This window comes from Rhinopithecus bieti, unplaced genomic scaffold (assembly GCF_001698545.2).
Source record: "Rhinopithecus bieti isolate Rb0 unplaced genomic scaffold, ASM169854v2 scaffold_57045, whole genome shotgun sequence".
Lineage (NCBI taxonomy): Eukaryota > Metazoa > Chordata > Mammalia > Primates > Cercopithecidae > Rhinopithecus > Rhinopithecus bieti.
In genome coordinates this window covers 42,822-57,369 of record NW_016822092.1, presented here as the reverse complement: position 1 = coordinate 57,369, position 14,548 = coordinate 42,822, and the positions used below count along the sequence as shown (strand labels likewise).

The following is a 14,548-nucleotide window of genomic DNA, read 5'->3' as shown; positions in this document are numbered from 1 at the left end:
ATCTGGGGGAGTCATTTGGCCAAAATAAGATGGTTAGCAAATTTTTCCCAGATAATTTATATTACATATTATGTGGCAATTTTGTCCACGTTTAAGAAATACATTTTCAAAGGGAATAGTAATATAAAGTCAAGTACTTATCAGTCATATTAATTTTTGCTGATGAAAACCTTCTACGTGCTTTTACATGTCATCTTGCTATGTTATCCTCAACACAACCCTGTTTAGAAGGTAAGATAGGATGATGTATCATGCCAGGAACTCTTATCTGAGAGATGCTTGAATAGTGCTTTCATCTAAGGGAAGAGCACGCCTTCCTTACTCATATCTTTCTGCATGTTCTGCCAAACTTCATGAGCTGGGTACACAGATGCCATCTAATGCAGTACAGGAGGGGCCATCAGTGCATCCACCTTAACTCATTCAGGGGTTCTGTCGCTGCCATGTGTGAGTCCCAGCAGTAAACGTGAATGATGCTGTCAAACAAGAGCCAATATTCAGGACGACTGACATTTCACCCTAACATCTAGAGTCTTGGTGGCTTCGCTGCAATTATGTTGAGAAATAATATGCCTCCCACCTCACAGATGGACACAAGCTTCTCTGCAGCTCATGCCAGATGATGGCCAGGACTCTCCTATCAAAATAAATGGATATCAAAATCACCTTCCAGGAGGAGCATGAGACATGGGACTACTGACAAGGAAGTGCAGGATGGTCAAGGATCTTCACACAATCATATTCTGGGAAGCTTGAGGTCATGGTTAGAGCTTAGAATGGGGACTTTGAGAATTGACTGCAAATCCTGCTCCATTACAGACAAGCTTTTGACTTTGGAAGAATCTCTGATTTCCTGATGAAAATGGAAAATCTGAGCCAGACAATTTCCAAATTCCTTTCCAATTTCATCTCAAAAAACAGAATCACTGAAAACTGAATTTGTTCTGCAATGTGCAGTTGACATAACAGGAATTGTTACTTCCTCAACAAAACATCATACTTCTACTTTTAAAATAGAATGGAATATAACCCCATTACCATGACAAAGACTGGTCATAGCCATCCTAACACAACCAGACTAGATGCAAGAACTGTTGCAGCAAGGAAGGAAGCCTAGGATCAAAAGAATTAACAGACGTTCTGACCTACAAATTCACAGTGTGGAGGCTGCCACTGTGAGGAGGTGAATTAGCTGCTCTGGGCTTCAGTCTGAGAAGGAGAACAACAGCGCCATTCTCTTGAGTGGGACATCAGGACCCCAGACAGGGGCGGTCATGCCAACGTAGCACAGAAAATCTCATTTGGATAAATGATTAATTTCATCCATGAGAGAGAAAAGAGATTCGGGGCGTTTGACTCCTGGGCATATTTGGGTGGAAGGAGACTGTATAGTGATAAATGAACAATTGCCAAACTTGTAACTAAAACATTCTTTTTAATAGCTTCATGTATTGCTGAATCGGGTAGGGGAACCAGTGCTGATGGAAGCATATTTCTCATCCAAATGTATATAGTATCCTCTCTCACTTCGCAGTTTCTGCAAAGTCCCTTGGGAACCAAGCTTGGCATTGTGACTTGGGCTGGCTGCATTTGGCTGGGGAACAATTCTGGAACCAACACGCCAGTTGTCCAACACCTAGGGTGCTGTCAGCCCTCTGAAGATAGCAACACTAATCATATTTGTTTTGGCCTCTCAGCCTCAAGGGCAGATGGTTGTCATGCTGACTGAGAGAAAGGTATTGTGACAGGAGCCAAAGCTAGCCAGTAAAGGACCTTGGGAGGCTTCCACACAAAATGACTATTTCTAGAAACTTTCTAGACATTTCTAGAAAATGAGGCACCAATCCGAGCATCAAAAGTTTTCTCAAATTCATGGTGCAGCAGGACTCAGGTTTGAATGGAGGCCAATGGGAATGTGATGTAACGGGCTCCCTCTTGGGTATAGGTAGCTTCACCACCCTGATCTTGGAAAATTTGATCCCATCCCCTCATATCATGTGAATTCATCTGGTCAGTGTGGCTTTGGGGAACGGTCAACTTCTTTTGCATGAGTTAGGGGGAAAACCTTCATGAGGGGTCCACAGAGTGTCATAGATGACCCTGAAGTTGCTGGACTTATACAGGCTTTTCCCGAGAATTCAGTATCTCCCAAGAGAAAGAGTGACCTGGGGTTCCACAGGGCCACAATTCCTGATGGGACCAGTTCTGCTTTTCCACATTCTTGATGAGTTCCTCTTTGGAGGAATTACTCCTTGTTATGAGATGCAAATCCGAAAATATTTTGTTGGGCACCTATTTGGCACCCAGCACTATGGGGGGCACCAGGAGAAGACAGGATCCTCTAGATTCTCACCACCTACTCATGAACTTGAAATCCGATTAGGTGCTCACATGCTACTCACATCATCCTACTATAACATAGAAATGTCAGTGGACCACTTAATAACACTCATAAATGAACATATTGCCATTTCTAGTAGTACTTGTATTTTCTAGCTTAGCTCCTAACCTTACTAGAGTTTTCTAGGGCTGCCATACCTAATTTCCAGAAACTGTGTGCCTTAAAATAACAGAAAGGTATTATCCCACAGTTCTGGAGGCCAGAAGTCTGAAATCAAGGTGCTGGCAGGATGCCACTTCCTCTGGATTATGAGGAAAGACTGTGACTCCTTCAGCATATAACAGCTGCCAACATTCCTTGGCTTTTGGCTCCATCACTCCAGTCTCTGTCTCTGTGGCCACATTGCTTCCTCCTCTTCTACCTGTGTCTGTCTTGGGAAAATATATGTGATTGCATTTAGGGGTAATTCAGAATACCTTTTCTCATAATCTTAATGTGATCGCATTGGCAAAAACCCTTTTTCCAAATAAGGTCCATTTAGATGTTCTAGGAATTAGGAACTGGACTTACTCTTTTGGAGACAACTATCTAGCCCACTTCATCTTATAATTTATAGTTTTCAAAGAGATCTCACATGCACCATTTTATTTTATCACCTTAATATATTTACAATCCTAGAGCTTGAAAAAAGTACTCCAACTTTGAAGCCTTTCCCAACTTTGATTTTAAAATACAATTTTCACAACTCTATGGCTCACCAGCCTTTTACTTGCCCTAAAAGATGGGAGACAGCCCAATTTATGCTGACCTTTGTCATCTACTTCCTCTCCACGTCGGTAAATACTTTCAGTTCTTTTTCATCTCCCTCTTCTCATTACAGCCCTTTATAACTGAGCAGAGTGGGACTAGTGCAGAGAAGCACAGGACACACAATTTGATGCTTGTTTCCTGCTATTAGCTGCCAAGCCGACTATGAAGCGTTTTTTGGCTTCTGGCCTCTAGCTCTTCTCAAGATCTGTTAATGAATATGTTAGCTTTCCATAGCTGCCACAAATGACCATAAATTTAGTGGCTTAAAATAATACAAATGTATTATTTTATAGTTCTGTCGGTCAGAAGTCTGACATGGGTCTCACTGGGCTAAAATCGAGGTTTCAGCGGGGCTACTTTCCTATCTGAAGGCCAATGTGGGGAGAATCCATGACCTTTTCCAGCCTCTAGAGGCAGCCCACATTCCTCCATTGGCTTGTGGCCCCTCCCTGCAGTTTCAAAGCCAGTGACGTTGTATCTCATCTGGATAATCCAGACGAGCCCAGTCTAATCTGAAAGACTGGACGTTTACTCACATCCGTAAAGTCCCCTGTGCCATGTAAGGTGACACATTCAGAAGCTCAGGGATTAGAGTGAGGGCCTTCATGATGGGTGGGCACCAGGTCAAGCTGACAGAGAGTGCAGTCTTGTTTTTCCAGCACAGAGTTTAGCTAATACAGCTCAGTACGACACATCCGCTTGGGATACTTCACCTCTAGACCATTGAAAAATGGCCTCAGCCAAGGGCCAGGGTGGCGAGGACTGGCATCGGAAAGCCCACGACGAGAAAAAGAGCAAAGTCACCTTGAGCACTGGCTCTGGCTCATGGTGGTGTTTGCTTAGCTTCCCTCCCTTTCCTCCCACTTCTCTGCCTTTATTTCCCTTTTCTTTCTTGCCTCCTCTTTCCTCTATCCCCTAAGCTGAAAGGTGCTGGGAAATATTTCCTGTGAAGGTTTGCCTATTTCTCATCCTTGAGATACAAACTTCCCTCGGCCCAGCTCGTCCTTTACGGATTCCTGCACTTACCCACAGTCCTCTGCCCAGGCAGGGCGAGGCGGGCGAACCTCGGCTTCTCCTTGCTCGTCTCTCACCCTTTCATCATGTGGACGAACAGAGGCTTCCTTAAGTGCCATGAAACATCCTAGAACAACAGGCCATTGTGTGTTATCAATGGAGGCTTCAGAAATCTCTGGGTCAGGGTATTTTTTAAAAAATTTTTTAATAGGGAGGTGGGGAGTTTCTGTCTCAATCAGACAATGAGGACATTATTTAAGAGAGAGAGAGAGATTACAATCAAATCCCAAACACTCCTTACAGCTTTATCCTCCTCTTTGCTGTACGTTGAGCACTCATACTCTGCGGATCCCAAACAATGGAAAGGGGAAGGAAAAATAAAAGTGAAAAGTAAATTCTATTCCCACAAAGCAGATTTTACTTTTATTTTATTTTATTTTTTTGAGACGGAGTCGCGCTCTGTCGCCCGGGCTGGAGTGCAGTGGCCGGATCTCAGCTCACTGCAAGCTCCGCCTCCCGGGTTTACGCCATTCTCCTGCCTCAGCCTCCGGAGTCACTGGGACTACAGGCGCCCGCCACCTCGCCCGGCTAGTTTTTTTGTATTTTAGTAGAGACGGGGTTTCACTGGGTTAGCCAGGATGGTCTCGATCTCCTGACCTCGTGATCCGCCCGTCTCGGCCTCCCAAAGTGCTGGGATTACAGGCTTGAGCCACCGCGCCCGGCCTCAGATTTTACTTTTAAGTATGTTCTTTATCTTCAGTTTTCACACACACTCACACACGGAAATAATGCAGGTAAGTTTTTGATATAACTATGCTCTCAGAATACCTCTTATATGAAATTAATTATAGGAGTCGGGGCGCCAGGGGAAGGGGAGAGGAAAAGCGGACGCGCTGCAATCGGCGTGCCCGCCATCTTGTTTGTGCCCCAGTTTCGCGCATGCGCCGTTCTCCAGGACTCTGGCTGCCGGCTCTCCGCTTCCCTCCGCGGTGCCTGGGCCTCTCTGCATTGCCCGACTCCGCAGGAGCGTCAGGGCGGCTCCTGCTCTTCCTAGACTTCCTGCAAAGGCGTTTGTCGAAATGCCCACAGAAGGAGGATTTAGTGGTACTAGCAGCAGTGATGCTAGCAAAGCCTAACTCCTTCTGGCCTCGGGTCATGGAAGAAATCCGGAATTTAGCAGTGAAAGATTTCTGAGTGCACGAACTCCCACTGGCTCGTATTAAGAAGATTATGAAACTGGATGAGGATGTGAAGGTGATCAGTGCAGAGGCCCCTGTGATCTTTGCCAGGCGGCTCAGATTTTTATCACGGAGTTGACTCTTCGAGCCTGGATTCACACACAGGATAACAAGTGCCGGACTCTACAGAGAAATAATATCGCCATGGAATTTGATCAATTTGATTTTCTCATCGATATTGTTCCAAGAGATGAACTGAAACCTCCAAAGTGTCAGGAGGAGGTGCTGCAGTCTATAACTCCTGCTCAGCCAGTCCAGTACTATTTCACGCTGGCTCAGCAGCCCACCATCGTCCAAGTTCAGGGGCAGCAGTAAGAGCAGCCCACTGCCATACCCGGGCACTGGGCAGCTCATCATCGCACAAGCCCTCAGCAAGGGCCCAGACCACACCCGTGACAATGCCAGGTTTGAGACAAGGTCAGCAGGCGTGCATGATTGTGCAGGCCAGCCCACAGGGTCAAGCCCAATAGGCCCAGAGTGGGTACTTGCGTGGACTCTGTGCAGGTGAACGGCAGCAGATCCTCACTAACACAGGGAGAGATCCAGCAGATCGCCATGTGCAGCTGAAGCTGGCCAGCTGCCCGGTATCCTGCTTAGCCCAGTCTGTACAGGCACCAGGGTTCTGCAGGGACAGATCCAGACACTTGGCCACCAACTTTCAACCCGATTACACAGACAGAGGGTCCAGCGAAGACATCAGTAGTTCAGCCAGTTTCACAGATGGACAGCAGCTCTACCAGATCCAGCAAAGTAACCATTCCTGCAGCCAGGACCTGCCCAGCCCATGGTTTATCCAGTCAGTCAACCGAGCCCCTCCGATGGCAGGCCCCCACAGGTGACTGCGACTCAGAGCCTGAGCTGGCAAGGCCAAGGACACCCAACACAATCGTTGCCATACAGCCCCAGGTCATGGGCACAGCCTCCCTCCCCAGAGGACCCGACTAACCTCAGTGCCTCCTGCAGGCTAGGGCATTGGTGCACTAGGCCCCATGCCTGGGGGCCGAGATTCTCCAACAGAAAGATGCAATATTTTTTGTTTCCTTTTTTTCTCCAAGGAATCAATATTTCAATACGTTGAGCTATGTGTCCAATGCTATGAAATTAAAATATTAAATCACATATTTTTAGCATTTTCTTGAAGAGTGTGGCTGAATAAATATTTATCCTTTTGTTTTGTTTCTTACCACCACTTCTTTTTAGGAGCAAATCTGCCCGTGGGTGTACGATATTTCTTGACCCTTGGAACAGCTGCTGCCCCCAAGATTTGCCATGTTGTTCTACCCTCAGATTGAATTACGTGAATATGTGTAGCTGCTTTTTCACTAGTGGTCCTCTCCCCATCCCTTGCTCTTACCATGGAGCTCTGTGTATTTGCATCCAGAGGCCATGGAAACAGTCCTTGCATTTAAGAGACAGATTTATTCCCCATGGAGAGTGGGTGGGTTCATTGCCACACTCTTTTCTCCCAGGGACCCAGGAGTCTAGGACTTTATGCATTTGCTGCCCACCTCCCCTTTATTTTTTAAATGCATTAAAAACTGTGCTAGTCCCCTTTCCATGGTCTTCAAACTGCATGAAATGCAATAAATCTATTTTAGATTAAAAAAGAAATTAATGATGACCTTATCTTACTCGAAAGTTAGTCCTTAGATTTAACACAGTAAGAGTTGCAAAATAGACATATAGTTTCAGAAACATGCATGCAACTGATTGGTTTTGATGGTAAAATTTCTTATTTCCTTAATCATAGGAGTAGAAATGTGGATTTAGCTATTCTGTAGATAGCCACTGCAAAGGTGAATTTAGCCCACGGTTTAATGATTGGACTATATTCCTTTCTTTATTCATCTGAACATTTCAGCCAGATGGAAGCACTGTGCTAGGTGTTGGGGACAAAATGATGACTAGGCCCATCCCGGCTTTGAGAGTTTCACAGTTAATAATTTCTAAATAATGAAGTAAAGACAAAGAACGAGAAATCACAGGGCCCCATGAGAGAAAGAGAAGAACATAAAACTTACCTTGAATGTGAAGAAACTTCCGGAAGGAAGGGATATCCAAGCTGCGTTTTACAAATCAGCAGAATTTCCAGAAGGTGAATGGAGAGTAAGAGAGTGGAGGCTGAGAAGGTGAGCAAAAGGGAAGACGAAGAGGAAGAGCAAGAATGAGAGCGGCGGCGTGGCTTGAAAAGGACCTCAAAATGCTGGGTGTTCCTCAAGCACTGCATTAGAGCCCAGCCCGAGAGGGACGTGCGGGACTGTCGTGCACATCAGGTTTGTTGTCTGTGTAGCATCTTCTCCCCCTTATTCTGGTAATGGCATCCTGGTTTTCTTTGAGGGGAATTACTCCTGCTCTAACTTGTTTATGGTTGGGGGTAGGGCTCTACCTAACTCAGGGCTTCAAAGGTGAGCACATAACCCATGGCTGGCTGCTCAGCACATACCATCATTTTTGATACTGCTAATGGGTTCAAGAAGAGGCAAACACTCAATGGATTACATAGAATGAGTAACACTAGCTGTTGTGACAGTCTCTAAATCTCAGTGGCTGGTTTCCCCCTCACGAAAACAAACAAACAAAACATCCTGATCAGGTGGCTCTCCAGTGTCGCTTCCTCCAGGTGGTGACTCAGGGATCTAGGCTCATTTCCTCTAATGGTGCTGTCACCTGCTGAATGTTCTATGCCTAGACAATGAGTGAAGACGTGAATGTGGAGTGGGGTCCAGGTCTGTAGGAGGTGGCCTTCATTTTTACTTACATTCCCTCCCTGGCCCTGGGCACATGACCAGACCTAGATGCAGGGAACCTGGGAAATGTGCTTAGCTGTGTGCTCAGGAGGAAAAGGAAACAGTTTGGGGAGTACATTCTATTGAGTAACTCTTCCACACTCAAGCGGGGCTAATAAGAGCCAATGAGCCCAAGTCCTGGGGTCGTTATTTCCTGAAATAAATGGAAAAAGAGTTTTAGGGAGGCAGAGGTGACAAGGAAAAAGTTTGGTGATGTGGTAGAACCATGCCTGGTGCTTTGGTGAGCTTCTGCTCACCGAGCGAGAAGAACTCACCCGAGAAAGAAAGCAACATGAAAATAAGAATTAAGAGAAAAAGAGGGTCCGGGGTAAGGCAGGCAAGATGCCTACAGTGCAAATTTAAGAAGGCAAGGCTGTGTACATGGGCTCTGTCTCTTAGGGCCCTGCTAGAGCAGAGTCAGTACTTGCAGGACCTGCTGCCGCAAATCTTGCACCCCGGGCACAAAGATTGCCCAGACTTCACCCTGAGACACAGAAAGTCTTGGCAGTGTTATCTGAACTTCTGGATCCATCTGAAACCAGTCCCATGCACTGGAATTTTCAGCCACGTGAACCAATAAACATACTTTGAAGCTAAAGCTTTTAGGTTAGGTTTTGTGCCTTGCTACCAACAGAATTCTGATAAATATGCGTTAGTGCCATAGAGAACCTGTGAAATGTTTTAAGCGGAAGAGTAGCAGAGAGAGGCCAACATAGTTAACCCAATCTACGTGTAGCACATCCTGCCATTCTCACCAAAAATGGGCACCCATCTCACCTCCATGCAGGTTTTTCTCTACATAAACAGTGTTAATCTTGCCATCAGGATTCACATCTGAACGCAAATTCAAAAGCTTTCTCTAAATCAAAATAGCCTTTATAAGACTGTATTTGATGCTTTTGACTTTCCTGCTTTTAGCTGAAAGGTTTTGAAGCTGGTACTGCAAGCAAAGGCCTTTCTGTAGCTTTTCTGGCCCCTCTAGGACCAATAAAAACTTGAAATCTTGCAGCAGGAAAATATGCTCCAAGTTAGCACTGAGTCTTAAGGAAGTGAGTAAGTGAAATGAGTGTTTGCTTTTTGGGATTGAATTTGATGCTGGGTAAGAACCAGAAAGTATACACAGTGTATTTGGGGCACTGCCAATGTTAATCCCATAGGTGGCCTCAGTGGGGTGAACTACCTTAGAGTCCAGAAACTGAAATAGAATCCACTGTCACTGTAAAGTATTTCCTGAGACAGTGATCGTCATTACCAACATTCCCTCTTCTGGTGTTTGTGAATCTCAAGGTTTAAATCAAAGGAACACTGGCTGCAATGGACATAAATAGCACAGTGGGCCATTTTACAGCCATTCTGTGGCCACACAGCGGGTAACTAGGGAGTGGGAAGGCAGGGAACGGTGATGTAATGACTCTCGACTATTATGCAGATCAATTTCCTTTTACACTGAACAGATATGCCCTAGAATATTATGATACATGCTGCCTTCTTATTATCAAATACCAACGTGTTTTTGTCTGTCAATGGTTTCGTAATTTCCAAGAGAGAGAAAGCAGACGTTTCCCTTGAAGCTGTTCCTCCTGATAAGTATCCCAGATCATCTCAGGAATTTCCATTTGTCTTATCTTTTCAGCAATACTGCCAGGAAAAATGTCAGACTTTTCATTTAAAGAAGCCAGAAGGTATTTGAGTTCATATAAAAGATGAGCAATATTTTGGTTGTTTTTTCTTTTTTTGATCTCACTATTAATTTCAGTTGTAGACTGTCCTGTAAGTTAAATGGTAATTTTCCCTTTTTATTTGGTCACCGAGTAATCTCTGAATAGATTTGAGAATGGACATTAGGAAGCTTGGATCTCCTGTCTTGGGGAAAATCCCTTAAGGTATCTATTTCTCACGTGCTCTTGCAGTTAAACAGAAATAAAGCCATGTTACATTGTTGCCTGACAGTTTTATTTAAAGGTGAATCTTCTTAAATTCACATTACCGTATATCTTCATATTAGTCCACCTTCATACTGCTATGAAGAAATACCCGAGACTGGGTAATTTAAAAAGAAAACGAAGTTTAATGGATTCACAGTTCCACACAGCTGAGGAGGCCTCACAATCATGGTGGAAGGCAGAGGAGGAGCAAAGGCATGTCTTACATGGTGGCAGGCAAGAAAGCATGTGGAGGGGAACTGCTCTTTATAAAACCATCAAGTCTCATGAGACTTACTCACTATCACGAGGACAATAAGGGAAAAACTTGCCCCCATAATTCAGTTACCTCCTACCAGGCCCCTCCCATGACACTTGGGAATTATGGGAGCTACAATTCAAGATGACATTTGGGTGGGGACTGAGCCTAACCATATCAATCTTCTACCCTAAAAATTGCCTATTACAGATTTCCCTTTTCTTAGATTGTTCCATGAGAATATTGGAACTGAGCCACTCTCCCCTTTTAAGAGGAGTGTTTTCATTCACTGACATAGATCCAAAAGCTTTTGCTTTGCATTATTTTAATCATTATAATTCACCTGTGGATCCCTTGAAATGCTTTAATGAAGACGTAATGAGCAGTTATATGCTTAAAAACACCGAACCAGAAGTCTATGCTAAACATAAGGCTCTCTTGTCATTAGTCTAGGTATTTACCTCAGCTTATCTCTTCTTTATTTTACCCAAAATACTACTTGTTCTAATGGAGTCTATCTGCATTCTAGAATCAGAAAGAATTCCTTCTCCTTGACTGCAGTGATCAGGGCTTGGAAGAGCAGACAAGCAAGGATAATGAGCCCATTTTGGGATACTGTCAGGTAGCGTTCCTTCACACAAATCCCTAATTATTTTGCAAGGTGATTTGGAAAAGAGTTGTTCACCCCATTTGGAATGGCTTGCTTTCTTTCTTTTTTAAAATTATTGATATTTTATTGTTTTGTTTCCAACTTTTAAGTGCATGTGCTGGTTTGTTATACAGGTAAATGTGTGCCATGGTGGTTTGCTGCACAAATCATCTCATCACCCAGGTATTAAGCCCAGCATCCACTAGCTACTCTTCCTGATGCTCTCCCTCCTCCTACCCACCCTGCCCTCTGGCAGGCCGCAGCGTGTGTTGTTTCCCCCCATGTGTCTATGTGTTCTTATCACGTAGCTTCCACTTAAAAGTGAGAACATGCAATATTTGATTTTCTGTTCCTGTGTTAGTTTGCTAAGGATAGTGTCCTCCAGCTCCATTCATGTTCCTGCAAAGGACATTATCTCATGCTTTTTTATGGCTGCATAGTATTCCATGGTGCATATATGTACCACATTTGCTTTATCCAATCTATCATTGATGGATATTTAGGTTGACTCCATGTCTTTGCTCTTGTGAATAGTGTTGCAATGAATGTACATGTGCATGTGCCTTTCTAACAGAATGATTTATGTTTTGGGGGGTATGTACCCAGTAATGGGATTGCTGGGTTAAATGGTATTTCTGCCTCTAGGTCTTTCAGGAATTCCCACACTGTCTTCCACAATGATTGAATTAATTTACCATCCCACCAGCAGTGTAAAAGCATTCCTTTTTCTCTACAATCTCGCCAGTACCTGTTTTTTTTTTTTTTTTTACTTTTTAATATTAATAATGGCCATGGAATGGCTTTCTTCCTTCTTTTGGATTATTTAAAGCCCTCTCATCTCATCATATAAGACAATTCTAGACTCCTGTCAATCATTCATTCACTGACTTATCAAATATTTATGAAGCCCCTACTATGGACCAAGCCCTATTCTAGGCACATGGGAAACATTGTTGAACAAAATCAATCAAGTCATCGGCCCTCCTGAGGCTTATATTCCTCCTTTGAGTCCACGTGGGTCTTGCTTTCTCTGAAATACTCCAACATTCACTGCTGAAAGGAACTGGATTCTTACCTATATACCCTGATGGCTGGTGTCCTAATTGTTTCACAAGTCAGACTCACAGGGTCCTGTTAAACAAACAGGCTTTGGAATCCACTGGCCTGTGTCACATCTCACCTTGATGAGGCATTAGTTTGAGCAAAGACCAGAACTCTCTAGGCCTCATTGTCCTCATTTGGAGGTAGCAAAAACAAAACCACCCAGTTCACAGAGTTCTGTGGGGATCGTATGAGAGTTCCACACACTGTACTTAGCCCTGTGGCACACTGAAGTGTGCCTTGCACATTATTATTTTGTCTTGAATGTGAAACTACAGACTCAAGCCGTCAAGAAATACCTTTAAAATTGCTTCAAACTGACCTTATCCTCCTTCACTGGGCAGGCTAGAAAATCATTTTGAGTCACTCCTGTGACTTCTCCTTCTCTATATTTTTTAAAAAATCTGAGAGGCTTGTGTTTGGTATTCAGAGGCAGAAAAGGGCTTGTGACTTCCAGACACAAAAGGGTCTGGGTGGCCGATCTCCGCTTTTGGACCATGCGTGAGGCTGAATCTTCAGTGCTTGGGCTCCAGCCTTCCTAGAAGCCCAGTGCCACCACATTCCCTCAGAGGCGCTGCAAACTCACTAGGGTGCTTCCAGAGACAGGCCTATAGGTTCCTGTTTCACCAACAAATCTGGAACTTAACCCACTTCCTGGTCTGGGAGAAGCCTGTGCTTCCATCTTTTGGCCCTGAAGGATAAGACTCCTTACAGTCCTTTGTATCAAAGACATCCAGAAAATTTCAGTCCACCCAGGCTTTCACAAAGGCAAGAAGAATTGAATTACCAACTTTAAAAAGCTTCAGGTTCCTACCGTCCCACAAACCTCCCTGATGCAGAAGAATTTACAGGTAGGAAGAGGCCTGGAAATAGGCAGGCCAGGGGAGGAAGACTGTACTCTATAGACATAACCTACTTTATAGAAATGGGTATCTCCATACAATTTCCTACAACGTGGAAATATTCTTTGCAGTTGGGACCATGACTTGTGCTGTTGTGATGTTGGTTACATCACCTGACAGACATAGCCGTGAACATGACGAATAGATTTGAAATGCTGGCACAAGGCCTTCTCAGTGCATGGGGAAGTCAGGTTGAAACAATAGAAATAGACATGACTTACTTCCAGGACTTTGATTTACGAGTCAGAGATCCATGAAACCTCCACGTCCCACACTTCACTCCAGATGGCATTCCCTGAAAGTTGTCTGTCTTGGATCTTGTTCATGGATGGGGAGTTACTAACAAGGGCCAGGAGGACCAGTTCGTTTCACAACAAAGTCCTTGTCACCTGGACTCTGAGGCTATTGTTAGCTCTATGCCTTTCTTCCTTTTACTTTTATGCAAATGTTATGAATAAACTATAATACTCATCTTGTGAGATGCCCAGTTCCATTTCCTGATCCTTGGGACACACAGTGCCAACTCTGACAGTAGCATAGTTTCTCTGCTCTTTCAAACTCGGCAGTCACAATTGTTTGTTTCTCTTTGAACAATTTGCTTTCAGTCTTAATAGAAAGGTGTTAGACTTTATTTCAGAAAACTATCCAAGAAAAAGCAGAAACACACTCAGAAATAATAGTTCAGAGACAATGGAAAAGCAAAATACATATTATTAAGGGTCTGATGTTTATCAAATGACTTCTGCTTCTGCAAATTATGAGGTTTGCAGAGTTAAGACCCATTTATGCTTTTCTTTCTTTCTTTCTCTCCTTCCTCCCTCCCTCCCTCCCTCCCTCCCTCCTCTCTCTCTCTCTCTCTCTCTCTCTCTCTCTCTCTCTCTCTCTCTTTCTTTCTTTCTTTTTCTTCTTTTTTTGATGGAGTTTCACTCTTGTCACCCACACTGGAGTGCAATGGCATGATCTTGGCTCACTACAACCTCTGTCTCTGGGCTTCAAGTGATTCTCCTGCCTCAGCCTCCTGAGTAGCTGGGATTACAGGTGCTGCCACCACGCCCGGCTAATTTTTTGTATTTTTAGTAGAGACCCCGGGTTTTGCCATGTTGGCCAGGCTGGTCTCAAAGGGCTGACCTGAGGTGATCCATCTGCCTTGGCCTCCCAAAGTGCAGAGACTACAGGCATCAGACACTGTGCCCAGCCCTGTTTGTGTTTTGAAGTGAATATTTTGAAGAAAAACACATAGAGGAATAAAATTCATTTTGATTATCACTGCAGTGGTTAAGAGCACAGACTCTGTGAGCGGATGGCCATGTTCGAATCCCAGCTCCTGCACTCATTATCCCTATGACCCTGGGAGAGTTACTTAACTTCTCCGGGACTCCACTTCCTCACCCATCAAAATATGTATAACAACAGGTTTGCAATGAGTATTGTAGGGGTGCTGGCACCACACTCAACCCCCCTTGGCATGCCTTCTCCCTGTGAACACTGATGTCTTCTTACTCCAGGCTCCCTGCCTGTCTTTGCAA

At 44.3% G+C, this 14,548-nt stretch overlaps 1 long non-coding RNA gene and 1 pseudogene across 1 annotated transcript in view; one reads left to right on the top strand and one right to left on the bottom strand.

The window, feature by feature from the left end:
- LOC108521153 (uncharacterized) overlaps nucleotides 1–5,078 on the bottom strand; it is a 39,770-nt gene extending 34,692 nt beyond the window's left edge. The window contains exons 1-2 of the long non-coding RNA XR_001883131.1: nucleotides 4,994–5,078; nucleotides 4,178–4,292 (exon numbers count right to left, since the gene is read on the bottom strand). This is a non-coding gene — a long non-coding RNA (uncharacterized LOC108521153). The remainder of the gene's footprint in view (nucleotides 1–4,177; nucleotides 4,293–4,993) is intronic.
- Nucleotides 5,079–5,244: 166 nt separating this feature from the next.
- On the top strand, nucleotides 5,245–9,188 carry LOC108521145 (nuclear transcription factor Y subunit gamma pseudogene; annotated as a pseudogene).
- The last annotated feature ends 5,360 nt before the right edge of the window (nucleotides 9,189–14,548 follow it).